Here is a 24192-nt window from a genome sequence, read left to right as displayed (position 1 = left end):
AAAGATTTCAATGATGGATTTGCTGAAGGAAGTAAAGAAGGAGTGTGGAGAAGTGATTGGCTGCAGGGTGAGAGGTGAAAGGGTCTATGAGCTCACAATGAAAGATGAAGAGGCAAAGAGGAAACTAATGGATGGAGTGAGAGTGAAAGGAGTGATGGTGCATGCCAGGGATATAATAAATAATGATATGGTGGTGTCCTTTATCAATTTGCCTGTGTACTTAGAGGATGAGAAGATACTCGCCAAGCTACAGGAGTGGGGAGTACGACCACTTTCACCAATCAAACGCCGGGTGTGGCCTGGAACGGATACAGTTGATGGGACACGTTTCTTAAAAGTTCGCTTCACGGAACAGGTATGTTCACTACCATACTCCACAAAATTTGAGACTCTGAGAGGCACCGAATTTTTTCGTGTCATCCATGATAGACAAATACGTGTTTGTAGATTTTGCATCAAGCCAGGGCACATAATCAGAGAGTGCCCTGAATTAAAGTGCTTCAAGTGCAATGGTGGAGGCCATTATGCAAGAGATTGTGAAGAATGGATGGGATTAGAGAGAGAGAGAGTGGATAGTCAAAAATATGATGAAAGGAGGAATAGTGTTCTAACAGAGGTGCAAGAGGAGGGAACAACTGATGTGGTGAGCGGTGGAGAGAAAGACGGAGCTGAAGATAGTGAAAGAAGAAGCAAAATGGAATGGCGAGACAGACCTGAAAGCTACAGTGAAGCAGAAGATGGGGAGGAGGAGATGGAGCAGTCGGAAGAGATGGAGGAAGAGGAGGAAACAGATGAAAGTAATGTGAAAGAAAGAGGTAAAGAATAGGATACTTCTTTAAAAAAAAATACTGCACAAGAACTGATAGAAAGCAGAGGTGGAAAAAAGAGAGACAGAGAAAGTAAAGAGGGACTGAAAACAAAGATTAAAAGACTGAGTGCAAAGAGGAAGTCTGAGATGGACGGAGAACAGGTTGAGCAGATAAAAGAACCACAAGCGGTTATGTGACAAAACTGGGGTGTCGAAGTTGAGACCGAGGAGAAATGGGGGAAATTGTTTTTGTTTGGAACTTTCGGGAAAAAGAAAATAACTGATATTTGTTTAATTAATTTTGTTCTGAGTCATGCCAGACTAGCAGTAGTTCTAAGAAGGAATTATAAATATTTTGAAGGGAGAAAAATAAAAGTAAAAGATCAATGTCAATGATACAAAGAGGGTTGATTTGTAAGTATGACGATAAAGAAGGGAAAGAGTTATTTTTTGACTATGAATAGGTTCATACATAAAAAGGTGAGGGAAGAAATATGTTTAAATTGGTAAAGAGTTATAATCTGGTTGAGAATGGCTGATGTCAATTGAGTAATTGTAAACATATATGTGTGTGTACTTTATTTATGTTCTTTCTTTTTATTGCTGTATGATTATGCAAAATTAAGTAGATCAGTTGAAAAATGATTCATACAAATGTATTGAAATGTAAGTAAATTGGATGGAATAATGCAATTGAAAAACTGTGAATTGAAAGTTAAATAAAAAAAAAAAAAAAAAAAAAAAAGGCTATGCCAGATAATGTCTGAGCTCGGAAGCTAAGCAGGTTTGGGCCTGGTTAGTACTCGGATGGGGGACTGCCTAGTAATACCAGGTGCTGTAAGATTTTTGGATATTTTTCACAAATTCTATAATAATCTTGCAAGAAAAAAAGAAAAGAGTCAATGCCCAATATCTGAATCTTAGCAGGTATGGGCCTGGTTAGTAATTGGATGGGAGACCCTCTGGTAATACCAGTTGCTTTAAGATTTTTGCAAATTTTTCACAAATTATATAATAATCTTGAAAAAAAAAAAAAAAAAGTCAATGCCCGATCTCTGAATAATAGCAGATTTTGCCTGGTTAGTACTTCGATGGGAGACGGCCTGGAAATACCAGTTGCTGTAATATTTTTGGCAATTTTTACTAATTATATAATAATCTTGCAAAAAAAAAAAAAAAAAAGAGTCAATGCCCAATCTTTGAATCTTAGCAGCTATGGACCTGTTTAGTGTTTGAATGGGAGACCGCCTTGGAATACCAGGTGCTCTAATATTATTGGAAAATTATTACTAATTATATAATAATCTTAAAAAAAGAGTCAATGCCCAATCTTTGAATTTTAGGAGGTATAGACCTGTTTAGTGCTTGGATGGGAGACCGCCTCGGAATACCAGTTGCTGTAATATTTTTGGAAATTTATTACTAATTATATAATAATCTTAAAAAAAAAGAGTCAATGCCCGATCTCTGAATCTTAGCAGATATTGGCCTGGTTAGTGCTTGGATGGGAGACCGCCTCGGAATACCAGTTGCTTTAAGATTTTTTGAAATTTTTCACAAATTATGTAATAATCTTGAAAAAAAAAAAAAGTCAATGCCCGATCTCTGAATAATAGCAGGTTTTGCCTGGTTAGTACTTGGATGGGAGACGGCCTGGAAATACCAGTTGCTGTAATATTTTTGCCAATTTTTACTAATTACATAATAATCTTTAAAAAAAAAAAAAAGAGTCAATGCCCAATCTTTGAATCTTAGGAGGTATGGACCTGTTTAGTGCTTGGATGGGAGACCACCTCGGAATACCAGTTGCTGTAATATTTTTGGAAATTTGTACTATTTATATAATAATCTTGAAAAAAAAAAGAGTCAATGCCCAATCTTTGAATCTTAGCAGCTATGGACCTGTTTAGTGTTTGGATGGGAGATCGCCTTGGAATACCAGGTGCTCTAATATTATTGGAAATTTATTACTAATTATATAATAATCTTAAAAAAGAGTCAATTCCCGATCTCTGAATCTTAGCAGGTATTGGCCTGGTTAGTGCTTGGATGGGAGACCGCCTCGGAATACCTGGTGCTGTAAGCTTTTGGGTTTTCATTCCTACTTAATGTATGGGCGATTTGATTGGCTGATCTTTAAATAGTCCTCTCTTTGCAGCAGCCTTCGCTTGCGACCATAACAACCTGGCTATGCCTGATCTCGTCTGCTCTCGGAAGCTAAGCAGGTTTGGGCCTGGTTGGTACTTAGATGGGAGACCGCCTGGGAATACCAGGTGCTTTAAGCTTTAGGGTTTTCTTTCCTACTTATATAATGTACCGGCGATTAGATTGGCTGATCTTTAAATAGCTCTCTCTTTGCAGCAGTCTTCGCTTATGGCCATACCACCCTGGCTATGCCAGATCATGTCTGAGCTCGGAAGCTAAGCAGGTTTGGGCCTGGTTAGTAATTGGATGGGAGACCCCCTGGTAATACCAGTTGCTTTAAGATTTTTGGAAATTTTTCACAAATTATATAATAATCTAGCAAGAAAAAAAGAAAAGATTCAATGCCCAATATCTGAATCTTAGCAGGTATGGGCCTGGTTAGTAATTGAATGGGAGACCTCCTGGTAATACCAGTTGCTTTAAGATTTTTGGAAATTTTCCACAAATTATATAATAGTCTTGAAAAAAAAAATGTCAATGCCCGATCTCTGAATAATAGCAGGTTTTGCCTGGTTAGTACTTGGATGGGAGACGGCCTGGAAATACCAGTTGCTGTAATATTTTTGGCAATTTTTACTAATTACATAATAATCTTTCAAAAAAAAAAAAAAGAGTCAATGCCCAATCTTTGAATCTTAGGAGGTATGGACCTGTTTAGTGCTTGGATGGGAGACCGCCTCGGAATACCAGTTGCTGTCATATTTTTGGAAATTTGTACTAATTATATAATAATCTTGAAAAAAAAAAGAGTCAATGCCCAATCTTTGAATCTTAGCAGCTATGGACCTGTTTAGTGTTTGGATGGGAGACCGCCTTGGAATACCAGGTGCTCTAATATGATTGCAAATTTATTACTAATTATATAATAATCTTAAAGAAGAGTCAATGCCCGATCTCTGAATCTTAGCAGGTATTGGCCTGGTTAGTGCTTGGATGGGAGACCGCCTCGGAATACCAGGTGCTGTAAGCTGTTGGGTTTTCATTCCTACTTAATGTATGGGCGATTTGATTGGCTGATCTTTAAATAGTCCTCTCTTTCCAGCAGCCTTCGCTTGCGACCATAACAAACTGGCTATGCCTGATCTCGTCTGCTCTCGGAAGCTAAGCAGGTTTGGGCCTGGTTGGTACTTAGATGGGAGACCGCCTGGGAATACCAGGTGCTTTAAGCTTTAGGGTTTTCTTTCCTACTTATATAATGTACCGGCGATTAGATTGGCTTATCTTTAAATAGCTCTCTCTTTGCAGCAGTCTTCGCTTATGGCCATACCACCCTGGCTATGCCAGATAATGTCTGAGCTCGGAAGCTAAGCAGGTTTGGGCCTGGTTAGTACTCGGATGGGGGACTGCCTAGTAATACCAGGTGCTGTAAGATTTTTGGAAATTTTTCACAAATTATATAATAATCTTGCAAGAAAAAAAGAAAAGAGTCAATGCCCAATATCTGAATCTTAGCAGGTATGGGCCTGGTTAGTAATTGGATGGGAGACCCTCTGGTAATACCAGTTGCTTTAAGATTTCTGCAAATTTTTCACAAATTATATAATAATCTTGAAAAAAAAAAGAGTCAATGTCCAATCTTTGAATCTTTGCAGCTATGGACCTGTTTAGTGTTTGGATGGGAGACCGCCTCGGAATACCAGGTGCTCTAATATTATTGGAAATTTATTACTAATTATATAATAATCTTAAAAAAAAAAAAAAAAAAAAAAGAGTCAATGCCCGATCTCTTAATCTTAGCAGGTATTGGCCTGGTTAGTGCTTGGATGGGAGACCGCCTCGGAATACCAGGTGCTGTAAGCTTTTGGGTTTTCATTCCTACTTAATGTATGGGCGATTTGATTGGCTGATCTTTAAATAGTCCTCTCTTTCCAGCAGCCTTCGCTTGCGACCATAACAACCTGGCTATGCCTGATCTCGTCTGCTCTCGGAACCTAAGCAGGTTTGGGCCTGGTTGGTACTTAGATGGGAGACCGGCTGGGAATACCAGGTGCTTTAAGCTTTAGGGTTTTCTTTCCTACTTATATAATGTACCGGCGATTAGATAGGCTGATCTTTAAATAGCTCTCTCTTTGCAGCAGTCTTCGCTTACGGCCATACCAACCTGAGGGCGCTAGAGAGCTACAGGAAGTGTTGGCTGCAGTTGGGAGAGGAAGGCTCTCCTCCATTTTGTGTTTTTCTACTTGTGGTTGTTTTGTTTGTTTTGTGAATCTGTGATTGTTTTTTGGCATTTTTCTTTTTTGAAAACCACCTAACAGCAGCATATCGCTGTCTGGAGGGTGGTTGATCTTTTTTTTTCTCCAAAATGGACGGATTATATGGTAACAACTCGGAACTGGCTGGAGAGACTCGAATGGCAAATGACAATGGACTGGCAGGAGGAACACGCATGGCAAGCGACACTGGACTGGCTGGAGGAACACGCATGGCAATCGACACTGGACTGGCTGGAGGAACAAGCATGGCAAACGACACGGGACTGGCTGGAGGAACACGTATGGTAAACAACACTGGACTGGCTGGAGGAACAAGCATGGCAAACGACACTGGACTAGCAGGAGGAACACGCACGGCAAATGACACTGGACTGGAGAAGCAACAAAGAGCTGGAAATGGAAAAGATCAAGAAGCAAGGAAAAAATTTGGTGAAAGAAAATATTTAAAGGAGGCAACAGTGATCGTGAGTACAGAGAATGTGAGTGGTGTGAGAGGAGAGGATATAATTAAAGCAATCTCAGAAAAAATTGGAAGTGGAAAGGTGTTGGCTGTAAGACCCAGACAAGGCAAAGAATATGAACTGACACTGGAACAGGAAGAAATGTGTGACATTTTAATTAATGGATTGACAATAAAGGGAGTGGACTGTGAAGTAAAAAAACTGCAAAATAAAGATTACGTTGTTTCCTTCATGCACCTGCCTGTCTACCTGGAGGATAAGGAAATTTTGGAAAAATTGGAAGGATGGGGGGTATCCCCCATATCTAAAATCAAAAGGAGATGCTATCCGGGCACTGACATTGAAGACGGTACAAGATTTGTTAAGGTGAGGTTCCCCAAAGAAGTGGCATCACTCCCTTATAGCACAAAGATTGAAACAGCCGAGGGCCCGCAGTACTTTAGGGTGATGCACAGCCACCAGGTGAAGACTTGTAGGCTGTGCATGAGCCCAGAACATTTACTGAAGGAGTGCCCAGAATTCAAGTGCTATAAATGCTCGTAAAGGGAACATTTCGCACGAGACTGCAATGCTGTCAGGTGCCCGGATTGCCAAAAAATGTTAAATAAATGTGAATGCTGGATGGAGGGAGTGGTAGGTGGAAGGGAAGAACAGGTGGACAGACAGGTGCATGAAGGAAACCACGATGAAGAAGGACATTGTGAAGAAAGACAAGAAGAGGATGAATTACAACCAAAGGAATCAGAGGAAGGAACAAACTACAGACAGGAAGGACAAGGAGAAGGAGAAGGAGAAAAAGAAAAAGAAAATGATGAACAGATAAGAAGAGAGGACGCACAATTGACCCAGATGGACATATCTTCAATTCATGGACAAAAAGGAAAAGAACAAGACAAAGAAACTGACAACAAAGGAGAAATAAGTATGGAGGAGGATGAGAAGGAAAAGGTGGAGAGGGGACAAATTAGAAGAAGATCACTACAGGTAAAGCCAAATATAGGAACTGCAAGGAAAAAAGTTAAATGTTTTAACAGTTTTGAAGTGTTAAAGGAAATGGTGGAGGAAGACTGAGAATGATGGGTTTTAGATATTTAATTTTTTTCTTTTTAATGGTTTTAAGTGTTGTGACTTTCAATGCAAGAGGACTCTTGAACTTAAAGAAATTTGAATATGTAAAAGAAAAATGTAAAAGAGAAGACATTATTGTGCTACAAGAAACAAACTGGAGAGAAAATGTAATGAATGATTTTAAAAAGAGATGGGAAGGAGGGATTTTATACAATAATGGAGATGGGAGGTTTGGGAGAGGTGTGGCTTTTTTTAATGAAGGATGATGTTTTTAAAGCAAGTCAAATTTTATACAAAGATACAATGGGGAAATGTATGGTTGTTCAGATAAAACATGAAGGAAGGGAATTGATTTTAGTAAATATACATGCACCAACGGTGGAGAAGGAAAAGAAAGAGTTTTTTTATGTTTTAAGAAGTATTGTAAAGAAGTATAAAGAAATAATAATGATGGGGGATTTTAATACGGTTTTTAGTAAACAAGACATGGCAGAAGGAATGGTTTTTAAAAATGACAAGGGGAGAAAAGAACTAAAAGCATTAATGGCAGAAAATAATATGATAGATGTGTGGAGAGAAAGGAATGAAAAGAAAAAGGAGTTTTCAAGAAGGCAAATAGTGGGGCAGTTTGTGTGCGAAACAAGAATTGACTTTATTTTATGTACGAGAAATGAGGAGAATTTTATAGAAAAGATTAAGTATGAAGAAACAAGTTTTAGCGATCACAAGTTTTTATTTTTTAAATTGGACTGGGATAAAGTGCAAAGAGGGCCAGGAATATGGGTTTTAAATACAAAAATGTTAGAAAATGAAGACTATGTTTTAAAGGTTAAAGAAATTATAGAAAAAGAAAGGGAAAATGAAATGTATGAAGACGATAAGAGAATATGGTGGGAGAATGTAAAGTTTTTAATAAAAAAATTCTCAATTAAGTATTGCAGTTTAGTACAGAAATGCAAAAGATACAAAGAAAAAGAAATAAAGGAAAGTTTGGAAGTGGAATTGAATAAAGAAAATAAAGATATACAAAAGATAAGGGAAATGGAGGAAAAACTGAAAGAAATAGAGGAAATAGAATATGAGGGGGCGAGGTTAAGAAGCAAAGCTAAATATACTGTGGAGGGAGAAAAATGCACAAAGTTTTTTTTTGATTTAGAAAAAAAGCGAGGGAAAGCTGAAATAATAAAACAGATAAGAGGGAAAAATGGGGAAGTTGTAGAAGGGAATGAAGAGATTTTAGAAGAAATAAAGAATTTTTATGAGGATCTTTTTAGTGCAAGGGGTGTAGAAGAAAACAAAAAAAGGGAACTGCTGAATCGGATAAAAGTAAGAATTAGTAAGGAAGATAAAATAGAATGCGATCAAAAAATTGGAGAAGAAGAGATTGAAAGAGCAATACAGCAGCTGAATAAAAATAAAAGTCCAGGAATAGATGGTTTGGGAAGTGAATTTTATATATGTTTTAAAGATATTTTAACAAAGATTTTAAAGGAAGTTTTTAGTGAGGTTTTTGAAAAAGAAGAAGTTAATGAAACAATGGGGATGGGTATAACAAAATTGATATATAAAAGGAAAGGAGAAAAAGTAGATTTAAAAAACTATAGGCCGATTACGATGCTTAACACAGATTTTAAGATTTTAGCGAAGGTTTTATCAAACAGGTTAAAGGAAGTAATGCCAAGTATAATTCAAACAAACCAAGCATATGGAGTAAAGGGAAGAGATATAGCGGACATAACAATGAGCATAAGAGACACAGTATGGTACATGAAAGAAAAAAATGAAGATGGTTACGTAATTAGTCTAGATTTTGAAAAAGCATTTGATCGGGTTGAACACAGGTATTTATTTGATGTTTTAAAGGAATTTGGTTTTGGGGGGAATTTTATCAAATGGATTGAGATTTTATATAAGGGCGCTTTAACGAGAATAAAATGTAATGGGTTTTTAACAGAATGTTTTAAAATCACTAGATCGATAAGACAGGGTTGTCCGCTTTCAGCGTTATTATATTCACTTGTATCGGAACCGTTAGGATTGGCTATAAAACAAAAAGAAGAAATAATTGGAATTGAAATTGAGGAAAATAAGGCTGAAGGAAAGGTTTTTCAATATGCTGATGACACAACGTTAGTAGTTAAAGGAAAGGAGAGCATCAAGGAAGTTATGAAGGTTGTAGAAGAATATTGTAAAGGATCTGGGAGTAAAGTAAATGAAGAAAAAACTGTATATATGAGATTTGGTAAAGCAATGGTTTTAAAGGATTGTTTTAATTTTAAGGAAGTGGATGAAATTAGGATTTTAGGAATTTTAATGGGTAAAAATGAGAGGAAAGTATGTGATGAAATGTGGGAGGAACTAGTAACAGGGATAGAGAGAAGGTTAAATTTTTGGAAATTAAGAACATTAAACTTGAAAGGGAAGGTTTTAGTATTGAATGTTTTAATGGTGTCATCAGATATGCCATTGTGGACAGAAAAGAGGTTGAAGAAATGTTTTCTTGACTTTTTATGGGAGGGGAAACCAGCAAGAATAGCTTTTAACACAATATTAGGGGCAGTAGAGAAGGGGGGTTTAGGTTTAATAGATGTGGAACAGAGAAAAAATAGTTTGAGAGTGAAAGTAGTGAAGAAATACCTAGATGAGGGCAAACCAGAGTGGAAAAAGACGATGAAATATTTTTTAAACAAATGCAGGGATTTTAACATGGGGGATGGAATTTTATGGATGAAAACGAAGAATTGGATGACAGAAAATTTACCAGAGTTTTATAGAGAAATTTTAAGTGCTTGGGGAAAATTTTTAGTTAAAGTTGAGTATGATCCACATGGGAGAGAAAACATTTTAAATCAACCTCTTTTCTTAAACCAAAACATTTTAAAGCAAGACAAAGGGATTTTTTTGAAAAAATGGATGGAAGTGGGGATAACAAGAGTGAGAGACATTTTGTATGAATTTAAAGAAGGGTTTTTACCGACACAATTTATTGTAGATGCAATGGAGGAGGCAAAAGAGGATTACAGTGAACAAGACATAAAAAATAAATATGAAATAATTAAAAGCGCAATACCGAAAGAATGGATTAAAAGAATAGAATGTATGGAAGGAGAGCCAAAAGAGAAATGTATTTATGTGAAATTAGGGGAAAAACTGTATGATTTTAAGGAATGTACTCTGAAAATTATTTATTGTTCTTTTAGAGATGGTGTTTTTAAAGAGCCTATTGCAAATGTATACTGGGTGCAAAAATTCAAAGATTTTAAAAAAGAGTGTATTTGGAGAAACATGACGGGGAAGTGTGTTGAAACTAAATTGGGATGTTTGGAGTATTTTATAAGGCATAAAGTGGTTTTTACTGAGGCAATTTTAAATAAAATAGGAATGGAAGAAAACGCTCTGTGTAAAGTGTGCCAGGAAAAGGAAGAGGGGATTTTACATTTGTTTTTATATTGTAGAGAACTGGAGGAATTTTTAAGAAAATGTAAATGTTTAATTAAAGATGTGTCTGAGGAGTGGGATGAAAATGTAATTGAATGGAACAGATTGGTGATGTTTGGTTGGGAAAAAAAGTGTCAAAACAAAAGTTTTATTAATTTGTTTGTAATGCTAATGAAAAGTGCAATATGGGAGAGAAGAACTGTGGCTAAAAAAGAAAAAACTGTGTTGGATGTTTGGACTGTGTTTAAAAGGAAAACTGAATTATATATTGAGAGATTGTATGTGTACTTTAAAGGTGGAAATATGTTGGATTATTTTTATGACGTTTTTACCCCAAAAGTTTATTGTGTTTTAAATGATTTAATGTGGAAGCTGCCAGGAAGTGAAGGAGATTTTTAAATTATCTATGTAAAGGAAAGATGTGCAATGTAGAGATGTGTGAAGACAATGTTCTGTATTTTCTATTGATTGTGTTTAATCTATTGTATTTTATTGATTGAAATTTATTAATAAAAAAAAAAAAAAAAAAAAAAAAAGGCTATGCCAGATCATGTCTGAGCTCGGAAGCTAAGCAGGTTTGGGCCTGGTTAGTAATTGGATGGGAGACCCCCTGGTAATACCAGTTGCTTTAAAATTTTTGGAAATTTTTCACAAATTATATAATAATCTTGCAAGAAAAAAAGAAAAGATTCAATGCCCAATATCTGAATCTTCGCAGGTATGGGCCTTTGTTAGTAATTGAATGGGAGACCCCCTGGTAATACCAGTTGCTTTAAGATTTTTGGATATTTTTCACAAATTATATAATAATCTTGAAAAAAAAAAAAAAAAGTCAATGCCCGATCTCTGAATAATAGCAGGTTTTGCCTGGTTAGTACTTGGACGGGAGACGGCCTGGAAATACCAGTTGCTGTAATATTTTTGGCAATTTTTACTAATTACATAATAATCTTGCAAAAAAAAAAAAAGAGTCAATGCCCAATCTTTGAATCTTAGGAGGTATGGACCTGTTTAGTGCTTGGATGGGAGACCGCCTAGGAATACCAGTTGCTGTAATATTTTTGGAAATTTGTACTAATTATATAATTATCTTGAAAAAAAAAAAGAGTCAATGCCCGATCTCTGAATCTTAGCAGGTATTGGCCTGGTTAGTGCTTGGATGGGAGACCGCCTCGGAATACCAGGTGCTGTAAGCTTTTGGGTTTTCATTCCTACTTAATGTATGGGCGATTTGATTGGCTGATCTTTAAATAGTCCTCTCTTTCCAGCAGCCTTCGCTTGTGACAATAACAACCTGGCTATGCCTGATCTCGTCTGCTCTTGGAAGCTAAGCAGGTTTGGGCCTGGTTGGTACTTAGATGGGAGACCGCCTGGGAATACCAGGTGCTTTAAGCTTTAGGGTTTTCTTTCCTACTTATATAATGTACCGGCGATTAGATTGGCTGATCTTTAAATAGCTCTCTCTTTGCAGCAGTCTTCGCTTATGGCCATACCACCCTGGCTATGCCAGATAATGTCTGAGCTCGGAAGCTAAGCAGGTTTGGGCCTGGTTAGTACTCGGATGGGGGACTGCCTAGTAATACCAGGTGCTGTAAGATTTTTGGAAATTTTTCACAAATTCTATAATAATCTTGCAAGAAAAAAAGAAAAGAGTCAATGCCCAATATCTGAATCTTAGCAGGTATGGGCCTGGTTAGTAATTGGATGGGAGACCCTCTGGTAATACCAGTTGCTTTAAGATTTCTGCAAATTTTTCACAAATTATATAATAATCTTGAAAAAAAAAAAAAAAGTCAATGCCCGATCTCTGAATAATAGCAGGTTTTGCCTGGTTATTACTTGGATGGGAGACGGCCTGGAAATACCAGTTGCTGTAATATTTTTGGCAATTTTTACTAATTATATAATAATCTTGCAAAAAAAAAAAAAAAAAGAGTCAATGCCCAATCTTTGAATCTTAGCAGATATTGGCCTGGTTAGTGCTTGGATGGGAGACCGCCTCGGAATACCAGGTGCTGTAAGCTTTTGGGTTTTCATTCCTACTTAATGTATGGGCGATTTGATTGGCTGATCTTTAAATAGTCCTCTCTTTGCAGCATCCTTCCCTTGCGACCATAACAACCTGGCTATGCCTGATCTCGTCTGCTCTCGAAAGCTAAGCAGGTTTGGGCCTGGTTGGTACTTAGATGGGAGACCGCCTGGGAATACCAGGTGCTTTAAGCTTTAGGGTTTTCTTTCCTACTTATATAATGTACCGGCGATTAGATTGGCTGATCTTTAAATAGCTCTCTCTTTGCAGCAGTCTTCGCTTATGGCCATACCACCCTGGCTATGCCAGATAATGTCTGAGCTCGGAAGCTAAGCAGGTTTGGGCCTGGATAGTACTCGGATGGGGGACTGCCTAGTAATACCAGGTGCTGTAAGTTTTTGGAAATTTTTCACAAATTCTATAATAATCTTGCAAGAAAAAAAGAAAAGAGTCAATGCCCAATATCTGAATCTTAGCAGGTATGGGCCTGGTTAGTAATTGGATGGGAGACCCTCTGGTAATACCAGTTGCTTTAAGATTTTTTGAAATTTTTCACAAATTATGTAATAATCTTGAAAAAAAAAAAAAAAAAGTCAATGCCCGATCTCTGAATAATAGCAGGTTTTGCCTGGTTAGTACTTGGATGGGAGACGGCCTGGAAATATCAGTTCCTATAATATTTTTGGTAATTTTTACTAATTATATAATAATCTTGCAAAAAAAAAAAAAAAAGAGTCAATGCCCAATATCTGAATCTTAGCAGGTATGGGCCTGGTTAGTAATTGGATAGGAGACCCTCTGGTAATACCAGTTGCTTTAAGATTTTTGCAAATTTTTCACAAATTATATAATAATCTTGGAAAAAAAAAAAAGTCAATGCCCAATCTCTGAATAATAGCTGGTTTTGCCTGGTAAGTACTTGGATGGGAGACGGCCTGGAAATACCGGTTGCTGTAATATTTTTGGCAATTTTTACTAATTATATAATAATCTTGCAAAAAGAAAAAAAGAGTCAATGCCCAATCTTTGAATCTTTGCAGCTATGGACCTGTTTAGTGTTTGGATGGGAGACCGCCTTGGAATACCAGGTGCTCTAATATTATTGGAAATTTATTACTAATTATATAATAATCTTAAAAAAAATAAAATAAATAAAAGAGTCAATGCCCGATCTCTGAATCTTAGCAGATATTGGCCTGGTTAGTGCTTGGATGGGAGACCGCCTCGGAATACCAGGTGCTGTAAGCTTTTGGGTTTTCATTCCTACTTAATGTATGGGCGATTTGATTGGCTGATCTTTAAATAGTCCTCTCTTTGCAGCAGCCTTCGCTTGCGACCATAACAACCTGGCTATGCCTGATCTCGTCTGCTCTCGGAAGCAAAGCAGGTTTGGGCCTGGTTGGTACTTAGATGGGAGACCACCAGGGAATACCAGGTGCTTTAAGCTTTAGGGTTTTCTTTCCTACTTATATAATGTACCGGCGATTAGATTGGCTGATCTTTAAATAGCTCTCTCTTTGCAGCAGTCTTCGCTCATGGCCATACCACCCTGGCTATGCCAGATAATGTCTGAGCTCGGAAGCTAAGCAGGTTTGGGCCTGGATAGTACTCGGATGGGGGACTGCCTAGTAATACCAGGTGCTGTAAGTTTTTGGAAATTTTTCACAAATTCTATAATAATCTTGCAAGAAAAAAAGAAAAGAGTCAATGCCCAATATCTGAATCTTAGCAGGTATGGGCCTGGTTAGTAATTGGATGGGAGACCCTCTGGTAATACCAGTTGCTTTAAGATTTTTTGAAATTTTTCACAAATTATGTAATAAACTTGAAAAAAAAAAAAAAAGTCAATGCCCGATCTCTGAATAATAGCAGGTTTTGCCTGGTTAGTACTTGGATGGGAGACGGCCTGGAAATATCAGTTCCTATAATATTTTTGGTAATTTTTACTAATTATATAATAATCTTGCAAAAAAAAAAAAAAAAGAGTCAATGCCCAATATCTGAATCTTAGCAGGTATGGGCCTGGTTAGTAATTGGATAGGAGACCCTCTGGTAATACCAGTTGTTTTAAGATTTTTGCAAATTTTTCACAAATTATATAATAATCTTGAAAAAAAAAAAAAGTCAATGCCCAATCTCTGAATAATAGCAGGTTTTGCCTGGTAAGTACTTGGATGGGAGACGGCCTGGAAATACCAGTTGCTGTAATATTTTTGGCAATTTGTACTAATTATATAATAATCTTGCAAAAAAAAAAGAGTCAATGCCCAATCTTTGAATCTTTGCAGCTATGGACCTGTTTAGTGTTTGGATGGGAGACCGCCTTGGAATACCAGGTGCTCTAATATTATTGGAAATTTATTACTAATTATATAATAATCTTAAAAAAAAAAAAAAAAAAAGAGTCAATGCCCGATCTCTGAATCTTAGCAGATATTGGCCTGGTTAGTGCTTGGATGGGAGACCGCCTCGGAATACCAGGTGCTGTAAGCTTTTGGGTTTTCATTCCTACTTAATGTATGGGCGATTTGATTGGCTGATCTTTAAATAGTCCTCTCTTTGCAGCAGCCTTCGCTTGCGACCATAACAACCTGGCTATGCCTGATCTCGTCTGCTCTCGGAAGCTAAGCAGGTTTGGGCCTGGTTGGTACTTAGATGGGAGACCACCAGGGAATACCAGGTGCTTTAAGCTTTAGGGTTTTCTTTCCTACTTATATAATGTACCGGCGATTAGATTGGCTGATCTTTAAATAGCTCTCTCTTTGCAGCAGTCTTCGCTCATGGCCATACCACCCTGGCTATGCCAGATCATGTCTGAGCTCGGAAGCTAAGCAGGTTTGGGCCTGGATAGTACTCGGATGGGGGACTGCCTAGTAATACCAGGTGCTGTAAGATTTTTGGAAATTTTTCACAAATTATATAATAATCTTGCAAGAAAAAAAGAAGAGTCAATGCCCAATATCTGAATCTTAGCATGTATGGGCCTGGTTAGTAATTGGATGGGAGACCCCCTGGTAATACCAGTTGCTTTAAGATTTTTTGAAATTTTTCACAAATTATGTAATAATCTAGAAAAAAAAAAAAAAAGTCAATGCCCGATCTCTGAATAATAGCAGGTTTTGCCTGGTTAGTACTTGGATGGGAGACGGCCTGGAAATACCAGTTCCTATAATATTTTTGGCAATTTTTACTAATTACATAATAATCTTGCAAAAAAAAAAAAAAGAGTCAATGCCCAATCTTTGAATCTTAGGAGGTATGGACCTGTTTAGTGTTTGGATGGGAGACCGCCTTGGAATACCAGGTGCTCTAATATTATTGGAAATTTATTACTAATTATATAATAATCTTAAAAAAAAAAAAAAAAAAAAGAGTCAATGCCCGATCTCTGAATCTTAGCAGATATTGGCCTGGTTAGTGCTTGGATGTGAGACCGCCTCGGAATACCAGGTGCTGTAAGCTTTTGGGTTTTCATTCCTACTTAATGTATGGGCGATTTGATTGGCTGATCTTTAAATAGTCCTCTCTTTGCAGCAGCCTTCGCTTGCGACCATAACAACCTGGTTATGCCTGATCTCGTCTGCTCTCGGAAGCTAAGCAGGTTTGGGCCTGGTTGGTACTTAGATGGGAGACCGCCTGGGAATACCAGGTGCTTTAAGCTTTAGGGTTTTCTTTCCTACTTATATAATGTACCGGCGATTAGATTGGCTGATCTTTAAATAGCTCTCTCTTTGCAGCAGTCTTCGCTTATGGCCATACCACCCTGGCTATGCCAGATCATGTCTGAGCTCGGAAGCTAAGCAGGTTTGGGCCTGGATAGTACTCGGATGGGGGACTGCCTAGTAATACCAGGTGCTGTAAGATTTTTGGAAATTTTTCACAAATTATATAATAATCTTGCAAGAAAAAAAGAAGAGTCAATGCCCAATATCTGAATCTTAGCATGTATGGGCCTGGTTAGTAATTGGATGGGAGACCCCCTGGTAATACCAGTTGCTTTAAGATTTTTTGAAATTTTTCACAAATTATGTAATAATCTTGAAAAAAAAAAAAAAAAAGTCAATGCCCGATCTCTGAATAATAGCAGGTTTTGCCTGGTTAGTACTTGGATGGGAGACGGCCTGGAAATATCAGTTCCTATAATATTTTTGGTAATTTTTACTAATTACATAATAATCTTGCAAAAAAAAAAAAAAAGAGTCAATGCCCAATCTTTGAATCTTAGGAGGTATGGACCTGTTTAGTGCTTGGATGGGAGACCGCCTCGGAATACCAGTTGCTGTAATTTTTTTGGAAATTTGTACTAATTATATAATAATCTTGAAAAAAAAGAGTCAATGCCCAAATCTTTGAATCTTAGCAGCTATGGACCTGTTTAGTGTTTGGATGGGAGACCGCCTCGGAATACCAGGTGCTCTAATATTATTGGAAATTTATTACTAATTATATAATAATCTTAAAAAAAAAAAAAAAAAAAAAGAGTCAATGCCCGATCTCTGAATCTTAGCAGGTATTGGCCTGGTTAGTGCTTGGATGGGAGACCGCCTCGGAATACCAGGTGCTGAAAGCTTTTGGGTTTTCATTCCTACTTAATGTATGGGCGATTTGATTGGCTGATCTTTAAATAGCTCTCTCTTTGCAGCAGTCTTCGCTTATGGCCATACCACCCTGGCTATGCCAGATAATGTCTGAGCTCGGAAGCTAAGCAGGTTTGGGCCTGTTTAGTACTCGGATGGGGGACTGCCTAGTAATACCAGTTGCTTTAAGATTTCTGCAAATTTTTCACAAATTATATAATAATCTTGAAAACAAAAAAAAAAAAGTCAATGCCCGATCTCTGAATGATAGCAGGTTTTGCCTGGTTAGTACTTGGATGGGAGACGGCCTGGAAATACCAGTTGCTGTAATATTTTTGCCAATTTTTACTAATTATATAATAATCTTGCAAAAAAATAAAAAAAGAGTCAATGCCCAATCTTTGAATCTTAGGAGGTATAGACCTGTTTAGTGCTTGGATGGGAGACCGCCTCGGAATACCAGTTGCTGTAATATTTTTGGAAATTTGTACTAATTATATAATAATCTTGAAAAAAAAAAGAGTCAATGCCCAATCTTTGAATCTTAGCAGCTATGGACCTGTTTAGTGTTTGAATGGGAGACCGCCTTGGAATACCAGGTGCTCTAATATTATTGGAAATTTATTACTAGTTATATAATAATCTTAAAAAAGATTCAATGCCCGATCTCTGAATCTTAGCAGGTATTGGCCTGGTTAGTGCTTGGATGGGAGACCGCCTCGGAATACCAGGTGCTGTAAGCTTTTGGGTTTTCATTCCTACTTAATGTATGGGCGATTTGATTGGCTGATCTTTAAATAGTCCTCTCTTTGCAGCAGCCTTCGCTTGCGACCATAACAACCTGGCTATGCCTGATCTCGTCTGCTCTCGGAAGCTAAGCAGGTTTGGGCCTGGTTGGTACTTAGATGGGAGACCGCCTGGGAATACCAGGTGCTTTAAGCTTTAGGGCTTTCTTTCCTACTTAATGTATGGGCGATTTGATTGGCTGATCTTTAAATAGTCCACTCTTTGCAGCAGTCTACGCTTATGGCCATACCACCCTGGCTATGCCAGATAATGTCTGAGCTCGGAAGCTAAGCAGGTTTGGGCCTGGTTAGTACTTGGATGGGGGACTGCCTAGTAATACCAGGTGCTGTAAGATTTGTGCAAATTTTTCACAAATTCTATAATAATCTTGCAAGAAAAAAGAAAAGAGTCAATGCCCAATCTTTGAATCTTAGCAGGTATGGGCCTGGTTATTAATTGGATGGGAGACCGCCTCGGAATACCAGTTGCTGTAATATTTTTGGAAATTTGTACTAATAATATAATAATCTTGAAAAAAAAAGAGTCAATGCCCAATCTTTGAATCTTAGCAGCTATGGACCTGTTTAGTGTTTGGATGGGAGACCGCCTTGGAATACCAGGTGCTCTAATATTATTGGAAATTTATTACTAATTATATAATAATCTTAAAAAAAAAAAAAAAAAAAAAGAGTCAATGCCCGATCTCTGAATCTTAGCAGATATTGGCCTGGTTAGTGCTTGGATGGGAGACCGCCTCGGAATACCAGGTGCTGTAAGCTTTTGGGTTTTCATTCCTACTTAATGTATGGGCGATTTGATTGGCTGATCTTTAAATAGTCCTCTCTTTGCAGCAGCCTTCGCTTGCGACCATAACAACCTGGCTATGCCTGATCTCGTCTGCTCTCGGAAGCTAAGCAGGTTTGGGCCTGGTTGGTACTTAGATGGGAGACCACCAGGGAATACCAGGTGCTTTAAGCTTTAGGGTTTTCTTTCCTACTTATATAATGTACCGGCGATTAGATTGGCTGATCTTTAAATAGCTCTCTCTTTGCAGCAGTCTTCGCTCATGGCCATACCACCCTGGCTATGCCAGATCATGTCTGAGCTCGGAAGCTAAGCAGGTTTGGGCCTGGATAGTACTCGGATGGGGGACTGCCTAGTAATACCAGGTGCTGTAAGATTTTTGGAAATTTTTCACAAATTATATAATAATCTTGCAAGAAAAAAAGAAGAGTCAATGCCCAATATCTGAATCTTAGCATGTATGGGCCTGGTTAGTAATTGGATGGGAGACCCCCTGGTAATACCAGTTGCTTTAAGATTTTTTGAAATTTTTCACAAATTATGTAATAATCTAGAAAAAAAAAAAAAAAGTCAATGCCCGATCTCTGAATAATAGCAGGTTTTGCCTGTTTAGTACTTGGATGGGAGACGGCCTGGAAATACCAGTTCCTATAATATTTTTGGCAATTTTTACTAATTACATAATAATCTTGCAAAAAAAAAAAAAAAAAAGAGTCAATGCCCAATCTTTGAATCTTAGGAGGTATGGACCTGTTTAGTGCTTGGATGGGAGACCACCTCGGAATACCAGTTGCTGTAATATTTTTGGAAATTTGTACTAATTATATAATAATCTTGAAAAAAAAAAGAGTCAATGCCCAATCTTTGAATCTTAGCAGCTATGGACCTGTTTAGTGTTTGGATGGGAGACCGCCTTGGAATACCAGGTGCTCTAATATGATTGCAAATTTATTACTAATTATATAATAATCTTGCAAGAAAAAAAGAAGAGTCAATGCCCAATATCTGAATCTTAGCATGTATGGGCCTGGTTAGTAATTGGATGGGAGACCCCCTGGTAATACCAGTTGCTTTAAGATTTTTTGAAATTTTTCACAAATTATGTAATAATCTAGAAAAAAAAAAAAAAAGTCAATGCCCGATCTCTGAATAATAGCAGGTTTTGCCTGTTTAGTACTTGGATGGGAGACGGCCTGGAAATACCAGTTCCTATAATATTTTTGGCAATTTTTACTAATTACATAATAATCTTGCAAAAAAAAAAAAAAAAAAAGAGTCAATGCCCAATCTTTGAATCTTAGGAGGTATGGACCTGTTTAGTGCTTGGATGGGAGACCACCTCGGAATACCAGTTGCTGTAATATTTTTGGAAATTTGTACTAATTATATAATAATCTTGAAAAAAAAAAGAGTCAATGCCCAATCTTTGAATCTTAGCAGCTATGGACCTGTTTAGTGTTTGAATGGGAGACCGCCTTGGAATACCAGGTGCTCTAATATTATTGGAAATTTATTACTAATTATTAGAGATGTTCCGATACCCTTTTTCTCTTCCCGATACCGATTCCGATACCTGGGCTCAGGGTATCGGCCGATACCGAGTACTGATCCGATACCTGGGTGTATATCTGTATATACAGCTGTATATACTACTAGCCCTGTGTAAATTGCTAGAATTTTTTTATGGTGTGCTTCAGACAGATCCCTCAATAAAACATGAACAAATACATGGTGAACTACTGTATTTATTACAGTATTTTTATTATCTAACATGAATTTGACAGTATTATTTATTTTCTTATGCAAAAAAGAACTTCAAATGCAGCCAAAAATCTAACACCGCAAACTAAAAAAGGTATTTAAGTTTTACAATATAACTGTATAAAAAAACTGCAACAAATAAGTCTAGGAATATAAAAAAAGATCTATTAATCAGATAATCTCTAACAAGTAAAAAACAAGTAAAAAACAAGCAACCATCTAGGCATAATTATTATTATTATAGAGATGTATTATTATTACTGTAGGCTACAACAGTAGCTTTATATATTGTCAATTTACTCATGTAAACCAAACATTTATTTTAATGGGCTGCCATGAAGATCTTTGAGTGTCTGTGTTTATGATATGACAGTATTCTCAAATGAAACGGTAAATTCTCATGAAGTGACGGTTTATGCGTTCGTGTCCTCATGACACACAGCAGAGACTACAAAACAGCGAGCTCTCGCGCATCTGTGCCAGTCACCCACAGAGATGTAGATTTTGCGGGAGTAATATTTAAATAGTATTTTGCAGTTTAATATTCACAGACACTAGTATATATTCGGCTACTGTCTGGAGCCCTGCGTTTTGACTTACACGGAAGCGACTGAACGCAGTTGCCGGTACTGAATATACTCGAGAGTCTGTAACTACCGGTACTACAGAGACATACTGCTAACCACTGATCTATAATATAGTAGCGGCTTCACTGTCTTTTGGCAGTTTAGAATGTGATGAGTGATCCAGTCATATATAGATAAGGGCTGCTAACGCGTTTTCATTTCTTCTTCGCTGCTCTAAACAGGGGTTGCTTGTGGCAACACAGCACAACTTCCTGTGTTTTCAATGCATTTTGAGCAGCGAAGAAGAACCGTGCAGCGGTTAGGCAAAGCTTGCGGTCATAACTAGGTCTTTTTTAAGAAAATGGTATCGGATCGGTATATGGGTTCATGTACTCGCCGATGCCGATGCCAGAATTTGTTGTGGTATCGGAGATATTTCCGATACTAGTATCGGAATCGGAACAACTCTACTAATTATATAATAATCTTAAAAAAGATTCAATGCCCGATCACTGAATCTTAGCAGGTATTGGCCTGGTTAGTGCTTGGATGGGAGACCGCCTCGGAATACCAGGTGCTGTAAGCTTTTGGGTTTTCATTCCTACTTAATGTATGGGCGATTTGATTGGCTGATCTTTAAATAGTCCTCTCTTTGCAGCAGCCTTCGCTTGCGACCATAACAACCTGGCTATGCCTGATCTCGTCTGCTCTCGGAAGCTAAGCAGGTTTTGGCCTGGTTGGTACTTAGATGGGAGACCGCCTGGGAATACCAGGTGCTTTAAGCTTTAGGGTTTTCTTTCCTACTTATATAATGTACCGGCGATTAGATTGGCTGATCTTTAAATAGCTCTCTCTTTGCAGCAGTCTTCGCTTATGGCCATACCACCCTGGCTATGCCAGATAATGTCTGAGCTCGGAAGCTAAGCAGGTTTGGGCCTGGTTAGTACTTGGATGGGGTACTGCCTAGTAATACCAGGTGCTGTAAGATTTTTGCTAATTTTTCACAAAGTCTATAATAATCTTGCAAGAAAAAAAGAAAAGAGTCAATGCCCAATATCTGAATCTTAGCAGGTATGGGCCTGGTTAGTAATTGGATAGGAGACCCTCTGGTAATACCAGTTGCTTTAAGATTTTTGCACATTTTTCACAAATTATATAATAATCTTGAAAAAAAAAAAAAAAAGTCAATGCCCGATCTCTGAATAATAGCAGGTTTTGCCTGGTTAGTGCTTGGATGGGAGACCGCCTCGGAATACCAGTTGCTGTAATATTTTTGGAAATTTGTACTAATTATATAATAATCTTGAAAAAAAAAAGAGTCAATGCCCAATCTTTGAATCTTAGCAGCTATGGACCTGTTTAGTGTTTGGATGGGAGACCGCCTTGGAATACCAGGTGCTCTAATATTATTGGAAATTTATTACTAATTATATAATAATCTCAAAAAAGATTCAATGCCCGATCTCTGAATCTTAGCAGATTTTGGCCTGGTTAGTGCTTGGATGGGAGACCGCCTCGGAATACCAGGTGCTGTAAGCTTTTGGGTTTTCATTCCTACTTAATGTATGGGCGATTTGATTGGCTGATCTTTAAATAGTCCTCTCTTTGCAGCAGCCTTCGCTTGCGACCATAACAACATGGCTATGCCTGATCTAGTCTGCTCTCGGAAGCTAAGCAGGTTTGGGCCTGGTTGGTACTTAGATGGGAGACCGCCTGGGAATACCAGGTGCTTTAAGCTTTAGGGTTTTCTTTCCTACTTATATAATGTACCGGCGATTAGATTGGCGGATCTTTAAATAGCTCTCTCTTTGCAGCAGTCTTCGCTTATGGCCATACCACCCTGGCTATGCCAGATAATGTCTGAGCTCGGAAGCTAAGCAGGTTTGGGCCTGGTTAGTACTTCGATGGGGGACTGCCTAGTAATACCAGGTGATGTAAGATTTTTGGAAATTTTTCACAAATTCTATAATAATCTTGCAAGAAAAAAAGAAAAGAGTCAATGCCCAATATCTGAATCTTAGCAGGTATGGGCCTGGTTAGTAATTGGATAGGAGACCCTCTGGTAATACCAGTTGCTTTAAGATTTTTGCAAATTTTTCACAAATTATATAATAATCTTGAAAAAAAAAAAAAAAAGTCAATGCCCGATCTCTGAATAATAGCAGGTTTTGCCTGGTAAGTACTTGGATGGGAGACGGCCTGGAAATACCAGTTGCTGTAATATTTTTGGCAATTTGTACTAATTATATAATAATCTTGCAAAAAAAAAAGAGTCAATGCCCAATCTTTGAATCTTTGCAGCTATGGACCTGTTTAGTGTTTGGATGGGAGACCGCCTTGGAATACCAGGTGCTCTAATATTATTGGAAATTTATTACTAAATATATAATAATCTAAAAAAAAAAAAAAAAAAAAGAGTCAATGCCCGATCTCTGAATCTTAGCAGGTATTGGCCTGGTTAGTGCTTGGATGGGAGACCGCCTCGGAATACCAGGTGCTGTAAGCTTTTGGGTTTTCTTTCCTACTTAATGTATGGGCGATTTGATTGGCTGATCTTTAAATAGTCCTCTCTTTCCAGCAGACTTCGCTTGCGACCATAACAACCTGGCTATGCCTGATCTCGTCTGCTCTCGGAAGCTAAGCAGGTTTGGGCCTGGTTGGTACTTAGATGGGAGACCGCCTGGGAATACCAGGTGCTTTAAGCTTTAGGGTTTTCTTTCCTACTTATATAATGTACCGGCGATTAGATTGGCGGATCTTTAAATAGCTCTCTCTTTGCAGCAGTCTTCGCTTATGGCCATACCACCCTGGCTATGCCAGATAATGTCTGAGCTCGGAAGCTAAGCAGGTTTGGGCCTGGTTAGTACTTCGATGGGGGACTGCCTAGTAATACCAGGTGATGTAAGATTTTTGGAAATTTTTCACAAATTCTATAATAATCTTGCAAGAAAAAAAGAAAAGAGTCAATGCCCAATATCTGAATCTTAGCAGGTATGGGCCTGGTTAGTAATTGGATAGGAGACCCTCTGGTAATACCAGTTGCTTTAAGATTTTTGCAAATTTTTCACAAATTATATAATAATCTTGAAAAAAAAAAAAAAAAGTCAATGCCCGATCTCTGAATAATAGCAGGTTTTGCCTGGTAAGTACTTGGATGGGAGACGGCCTGGAAATACCAGTTCCTATAATATTTTTGGCAATTTTTAATAATTACATAATAATCTTGCAAAAAAAAAAGAGTCAATGCCCAATCTTTGAATCTTTGCAGCTATGGACCTGTTTAGTGTTTGGATGGGAGACCGCCTTGGAATACCAGGTGCTCTAATATTATTGGAAATTTATTACTAAATATATATAATAATCTTGAAAAAAAAGAGTCAATGCCCAATCTTTGAATCTTAGCAGCTATGGACCTGTTTAGTGTTTGGATGGGAGACCGCCTTGGAATACCAGGTGCTCTAATATTATTGGAAATT

The 24192-nt window shown here is 37.7% G+C and overlaps 21 pseudogenes; all 21 read left to right on the top strand.

Annotated features, from left to right (window-relative positions):
- Nucleotides 1–2974: 2974 nt before the first annotated feature.
- LOC127958342 (uncharacterized) lies at nt 2975–3093 on the top strand (annotated as a pseudogene).
- Nucleotides 3094–3177: 84 nt separating this feature from the next.
- LOC127966222 (uncharacterized) lies at nt 3178–3296 on the top strand (annotated as a pseudogene).
- Nucleotides 3297–4063: 767 nt separating this feature from the next.
- On the top strand, nt 4064–4182 carry LOC127962088 (uncharacterized; annotated as a pseudogene).
- An 84-nt stretch (nt 4183–4266) lies between these two features.
- Nucleotides 4267–4385, top strand: LOC127964491 (uncharacterized; annotated as a pseudogene).
- A 508-nt stretch (nt 4386–4893) lies between these two features.
- LOC127958221 (uncharacterized) lies at nt 4894–5012 on the top strand (annotated as a pseudogene).
- Nucleotides 5013–11469: 6457 nt separating this feature from the next.
- Nucleotides 11470–11588, top strand: LOC127962725 (uncharacterized; annotated as a pseudogene).
- Nucleotides 11589–11672: 84 nt separating this feature from the next.
- On the top strand, nt 11673–11791 carry LOC127964484 (uncharacterized; annotated as a pseudogene).
- Nucleotides 11792–12297: 506 nt separating this feature from the next.
- On the top strand, nt 12298–12416 carry LOC127961228 (uncharacterized; annotated as a pseudogene).
- An 84-nt stretch (nt 12417–12500) lies between these two features.
- On the top strand, nt 12501–12619 carry LOC127964186 (uncharacterized; annotated as a pseudogene).
- A 931-nt stretch (nt 12620–13550) lies between these two features.
- Nucleotides 13551–13669, top strand: LOC127962548 (uncharacterized; annotated as a pseudogene).
- Nucleotides 13670–14795: 1126 nt separating this feature from the next.
- On the top strand, nt 14796–14914 carry LOC127959702 (uncharacterized; annotated as a pseudogene).
- Nucleotides 14915–14998: 84 nt separating this feature from the next.
- LOC127963248 (uncharacterized) lies at nt 14999–15117 on the top strand (annotated as a pseudogene).
- A 647-nt stretch (nt 15118–15764) lies between these two features.
- LOC127966401 (uncharacterized) lies at nt 15765–15883 on the top strand (annotated as a pseudogene).
- Nucleotides 15884–15967: 84 nt separating this feature from the next.
- On the top strand, nt 15968–16086 carry LOC127961417 (uncharacterized; annotated as a pseudogene).
- A 1536-nt stretch (nt 16087–17622) lies between these two features.
- On the top strand, nt 17623–17741 carry LOC127958285 (uncharacterized; annotated as a pseudogene).
- An 80-nt stretch (nt 17742–17821) lies between these two features.
- On the top strand, nt 17822–17940 carry LOC127964223 (uncharacterized; annotated as a pseudogene).
- Nucleotides 17941–18444: 504 nt separating this feature from the next.
- Nucleotides 18445–18563, top strand: LOC127959648 (uncharacterized; annotated as a pseudogene).
- An 84-nt stretch (nt 18564–18647) lies between these two features.
- Nucleotides 18648–18766, top strand: LOC127963246 (uncharacterized; annotated as a pseudogene).
- A 2616-nt stretch (nt 18767–21382) lies between these two features.
- LOC127963572 (uncharacterized) lies at nt 21383–21501 on the top strand (annotated as a pseudogene).
- Nucleotides 21502–22335: 834 nt separating this feature from the next.
- Nucleotides 22336–22454, top strand: LOC127961683 (uncharacterized; annotated as a pseudogene).
- An 848-nt stretch (nt 22455–23302) lies between these two features.
- LOC127958224 (uncharacterized) lies at nt 23303–23421 on the top strand (annotated as a pseudogene).
- Nucleotides 23422–24192: the final 771 nt, after the last annotated feature.

Source organism: Carassius gibelio, chromosome A3 (assembly GCF_023724105.1).
Source record: "Carassius gibelio isolate Cgi1373 ecotype wild population from Czech Republic chromosome A3, carGib1.2-hapl.c, whole genome shotgun sequence".
Lineage (NCBI taxonomy): Eukaryota > Metazoa > Chordata > Actinopteri > Cypriniformes > Cyprinidae > Carassius > Carassius gibelio.
This window is presented reverse-complemented; position numbering and strand designations above follow the sequence as displayed.